Consider the following 6,124-nt stretch of genomic DNA (forward strand, 5'->3'; position numbering starts at 1 on the left):
ACGAGGGGCGAAACGTTTCTTTTTTAACAAAAAAACGAAGTCCAGATGACATGATTCAACCTTTTTTGTCATGATAATTAAAGTTACTTTATAAATATATTTACTCTGAGCAACTGCACTTTTATTATATTTTATTTATTTATTTAATGGAACAACATAGAGAAAACTTTTATTTTAACAACACATATAAAGGCTACTTTTGTGACTAGATTAATCTGAATAAAATGTAGGACAAATTGTTAATGCTGAACTTATTTGCGTAATGAATCTTTAGCTTACGGCTCTGATTAGTTGGGAAAAACAAAATTTCAAAGACATCTAAAATCATATTCACACATTTGTGCGTGGAAACATAGAAACTTGTATGTTTTCTTTTTATTTGACCAAAGTCCTAAAAGCATACAACTTTCATTATCTAAGAAATTATCCAACATTGAATAACTGAAGAGAATGATAAAAATGTGTGTATATTTTCTGTAATTATCAGGGGTGACCTCTGTGTGCACCTAAAATGGTTATTTTTTTCCAGTTGCTGTCAAGTTCTGCACATTAGGCTTGGAAGAGCTTTTGCCAATTACTCAGCAGTAAACTTCTAAACTCGTTATGGTGGATTTTAATCTTTATAATTTGTGTTCAAATGACCCATGCTTGGAGCTGAATGATGCGTGATCCTCTTCTATAGAAATTTAGTTGCTATAAATATGTCCTGACATTCTCCGCCAGTAAATAAACCTACTTCAGACTGTGTGATCACTGACAGCAAGGCGTCCTGGCAGACTACATGCAAACTATTCATGTCAGGACGTTTCACAGACGGCACTGATTTATAAGTGATCTGCATTTATTTTGCTCATGTTGACCTTGCATAGGTTCTACTGGTTTATACTTTGTTCTTTTTTCACCTTTTCAAATGTAATCAGTAGTCCCTCGATTATCGTGGGGGTTACGTTCTACACACCACCGCGACAAGTGAAAAACTGCGAAGTAGAAACGCTATACTTCTAGTATTTTTATATACTTTATAAACCCTTGCCACACTCTTGCAATGTTCTTAACAATGTTCTAAACTCTTAAAACTATGTAATTTTAACAACATACATATATGTACTGTACAGTACTGCAAAATTTAATATGGGTACCCACAAATGACGAAAATACTACAACTTGAATGATGGGTTCAGCTTCAGGATTATTTGCAATTTTCCTGCCAGTTCTAAGCTTAAAAGATAGATTGTTACTTTTGACTTTGCATTGCAAAACTATTTCTACCACATCGGTTTCTCCACTAGTGTTTGCTCCCTCATTGCTGTTCTTTGAATTTTGGCAGAAAGCAGCGGTCAGAAGCACTGTTGGCTTCTTGGCCTTGTAGTTCTTTTGACTTGTGTTATAGTATAGGCTTATTGAAAGAAAACTACAAAATGGTGGTGCCTGTCCCGAGTACATTTGGTTCAGTTTGGTTTGGAGGAGGACTTATAATCAAAATTAATTTATGTGACTCAGTTAATGCCCATTTTGCTGGTCAGAGTTGCATTGATTGAATGCAATTTACATAGACCCCCCCCCCCCCTTTTCAAATCAGGTAAAACTGAGACTCAGGGGAGGGGATTTAGAGTCTTGTTGTTTTCCTAAGGTTGGCTTTGAGCTGCTGCGAGCCAGCACGCCCCCCGTTCCTCCCCATCTTGGATGGGACTGCGCCGGCTGAAATGGAGAAAGTCCACAAAACTCCCCCAAACACCCCGGAATGATGCAAGCACGGCTTGGCCGAACATAACGCGGTCCTGATGATGGACGGGTTCATTTTTGCATCATCTCCACCTGGTAATGAGGATGTCTCCTGGTAGGACAAATCATCTTCCTCCTGATGAAAGGGAACGACTTTCAGTGCCAACTAGTTTTAGACACTTTTAATTTATTTCATGACTCTAAGATAAAGTTTATGTAATTTTTAACATTAGTCCTAAATTCAAATGACACCACTCTTCAAAGTTTTAAGCTATCTTATATTATTCACCTTCTGAAATGACACTATTGGTTATTCATTCATATTTCATATTTGCCATAACCTCACGTATTGTTATTTACAAACTCAAAATAAACGTCACATAGTTTTGTGGCTTAATCAACCGTGTTTTGTGTGTTTTAATTCAGGTGAGGGGAATCACAACATTGCCAAGAACTCACCATAATTTTTAAAGTTCTGTCCACATTTATTACATAACTTTTGAACGGTTAGGGTAAACACCTGTCAAAAGGTGTATTGTTGGTTCCGACCACCTATTCCTCTACAATAGAAATGCACCTACTTTTGGCACTGACATATATGTAATGGAGTATTTGCCTCATTTACTATCATTTAATTTAGATTTGGTTTAAATGAACAAACCTTTTATAATTTTTATGGCGCGTGAAAATCTGGTAATGTTCAGGTCATATTTCTAGAAAAAATATTGAGAATTTTAAGAGGTCCACAAACTTTTAAGCACCCACTGTACATTAGTTTAATCACAGCAGACAGAATTAAATGTGTGCAATAAAGAATGACCTTAAGATGGCCTGGAAGGGCTCACTGTAATTTGAAAAATTAGTTCAGTCCATTAGTATGTCAGCTTCTGGTTGCGTACAGCACATATCAATTAATTCCACAGCAAAGGGCGTAGCAGCCCAGGACACACTTGGATCTACTGGAGATAAGGCAGGCACCTGAAAACAGCCATACAGACAATTCTGCTTTGCTCCTAGCATCAGGACATCACACTGATAATCAAAAGTCTAACATAATGGATTCCCTGATGGAATCCGAGCTTGTTGATGTCAAACCCATGGAACAAATGTCTACTGGAGATACAGTAGTAGTACTTACATTCTCTCCAATTATTGGTTTTTGGCCTTCTGATCCAAGTCCCCCCTGCAATGAGAAGATTGCAAGTACAATCAGTAAAAAAAGACCTATTCAAAATGTCACGTTTAAATATTTTTGTGCAGCTTTTCAACAATATACGTAACATGTATAAGATTAAATACTCAGAGCCTCAAAAGTGTGTGAGAAGTCTTGGAGCATGTTGGCATGGTTATTAAAACATAATCTATGTACTTTATTAACCTCAGCCAAACTGTAAAGCTCAAGTGAGCGGCTGTATTACAATGTCTAGTGCAACCATGTCATCATTCATATAATATCAACAGCTGCTGGAAACAATATAACAATATTAAAAAAATATAATAATAATAATTAAAAATTTATTTCTAAAAGACAAACTTTAATGACGAGAAACTGAGCAAACCAACAAAGTACTAAACAGCATGGTACTGCAAATTAGGATCAGTATTAAAAGCACCACTGCTGCTCTTGTTGGAGACAATGTGTGCACGGTTGCATAACAAAGCAGCTTTTTTTTCTTGGCTTCTGAAGCTAATCTTAGCGAGCACAAATGCACAGAGCTGCACCATTAAAAGATATTTCATATGCAACATATCAAGGTTTGTGAGCAAACAAGCCACCCCGCAGTAAGCTCAGCATCTTGGATCCAGGATTAAACCATCATACTCTGGAATAATCCCATCTCCTCCCACTGCACACATTTTTTTCCCCACAAATACAGTTTAAATCAAAATAAAATAAATCTACTGTACGAGCTATAAGTGCTTTTTGTGCTTTTCCTTTATTCCAATCCAGTGCCCTACAATTCCACGAGGACAACTTAAATTTGCAGAATACAACACCTGAACATAGACGCCTGATCAATGGAGCAAGAGGAGCAGCTGAACCTCCGTTTGTAAAGTGGGCGTGCAAACTTTGTTTTGTTGTTTCATTTTTTAACTTACAACAACATACCATAACATCCAGCAATAAGACAAAAGCATGCCTCTTCATTGATTATAATTTTAACAACAAACTAAATATATCAGCAAAAAATAAACATTAAATTCGACATGTGTGTCCTTTATTTTTGAGTTGGTCCAGTCCAACTCAGCTCATACACCAGCAGGTGCTTGCAAACTATCATGAATGCATTCAGACAAAAAGTGTGGATGTTTTGAACCATGGTGCATGACTTTTTAATTATGTGTCATAGAGAAAAGTAAAAAGAATAAAGCAAACCTTTACATCTAGCTATTTAAAAGCATAAGGTATCAATGAGTTCATTAAAATTGGAGAAAGAGTGCTTGCAGTTGTGTGATACCTCATATAAGCATTTAAAAATTGAAATGATCTCTCTGCTAAAAGTGGGCTAAAGATAATGGTGTGGCAAACACCTACTTGTGGTTTTACACCTACATTTAGTAACCATTAGCATACAGTAGTCCCTCGTTTATCGCTGTGGATCCGTACCCTGAAGCCCCACGATAAGTGAAAAACCGCCAAGTAGAGATAGTAGTACAAGTAGTAAGAAGTCATTTATTTTAGTATTTATAAACCCTTCCCACACTCTTGCAATATTCTAAACAACGTATCTAAACGCTCTAAAAGAGCACAGAATGTAATAATTTCAGCTCTCTGCCTCCTCTGCTTTCAGCCACCTGCAAGCGCTCTTGGCCATGCCCACTTCTCCACTCTGAATGGAGATCAGTTGATCAGCTGCAGAAGGAAGTTTATCCTGCAGTGGGCTGCACACAGGTGCAGCAGGTGCTAAATAATTTAAAATAATTCATTGTAAATGATAATTCCATGCCAATCGTGCGGCTCATCCATCAATCAGCCAATTGTTTGTCATGTCCAATCGTATGTAGAAAAACCGTGATAGAGCGAGTCCGCAATAAACGAACCGCATAGTGGCGAGGGACTACTGTATTAAAAAGTAGCCATATTTTCATCTGGGTTTGTACTCAAATCTCCTCGGCATGGACATTACAGCAAATACTTGTTTGGAATTGGAATATTGGATAAACAATATAAAAGTTTGAAAAACTTGGAAAAATAAACTGTGAATTAAGAAAGTCAAGCTGACAATGTGAAAAAAACCCAAACAATTTCAGCATATTCCTAAACCAAAGATACTCCGGTCTTCTTTAATCTCTACTTCCAAGGCTTCTTAAAATATCCCTAGAATTTATGTAAGTCATTTGTTCTTTACATCAACAGGAAGCTTTATCAACAGGGCATGCTTAATCCTGTTTATGCTTTGACCCCTGCTCCTTATGCTCACACAGCTCAAACATCTAGCAGAAGCTGCTACTGCTATGACAAGGACATGATTCCTTACTGGCCCCCAACCAGGACAACTGCCAACTATGTCCAGAGGGGCGAAAGGCCAGGCCAGAGATGCCAATGCCTGGAATTGAAACACACATCTCTGTAACAGCACAGTGTTGTTTGTTGGGTTAATGTGCTACTGATTCCTATGTTGGTGTAGTTTATCTATTCTGGCTTGCTTAGAAAATCACCTCAGACAGACAGGATTAGAAACAGATCTTGTAAATCACCTAACCAAAAGAGCCACCTCTTATTCACTGCCTCTGTAAAGCAGTCTAACTCTTAAAGATACATTTTTATGCATATGTAAATAAAATAAACCCATTTAATCTCAGCTTTAAAGGGAAAATAATGCTACAAAGTTTTCCAGACATTCATCCTGTGTCGTACCTCCTGCCCTGGTTTTCCTGGAAGTCCAGTCTCCCCTGTGTCACCCTGTGATGAAAACAATGCAGGCAACAGTTAGTGAAAGGTCTCTCGTTCACACATTAGAGAATAGCTTTATGAAGGCTTGTCATTTCAGCGGTGGTCTCGCTCATCCAGCTGTCCCACAAGTTCCTGCTAACACTGAGGCTCAGCAGCTGCAGACCAGGATACTGTTTCCCAACAACTGGATAGGACAAATCCTGACTTTGTGCAGGTCGCTGCCCTGTCACAGTAAATGTATTAATAACTATATCAAACTGACAAGACAACAGAGACTGACAGGTGGCTTTTAGGGATGCACCATTGCTGGAGAGAACAGAACGAGGTTGAGTTGAAAAAAAACTGTCCAAATAATCAAAGGTGAGAGGATAAATTGCTATTTCATGAGAATGGACAACACTTTAAAGCAACTTGATATGCAATTACAGCAATGATATTAACATAATAATTTATAATAATTTATATAATATAAATAATAATATAATAATTTCTTCATTGCAACTCTTT

Source organism: Nematolebias whitei, chromosome 1 (assembly GCF_014905685.2).
Source record: "Nematolebias whitei isolate Nwh7 chromosome 1, NemWhi1, whole genome shotgun sequence".
In the NCBI taxonomy this organism is placed as follows: Eukaryota; Metazoa; Chordata; class Actinopteri; order Cyprinodontiformes; family Rivulidae; genus Nematolebias; species Nematolebias whitei.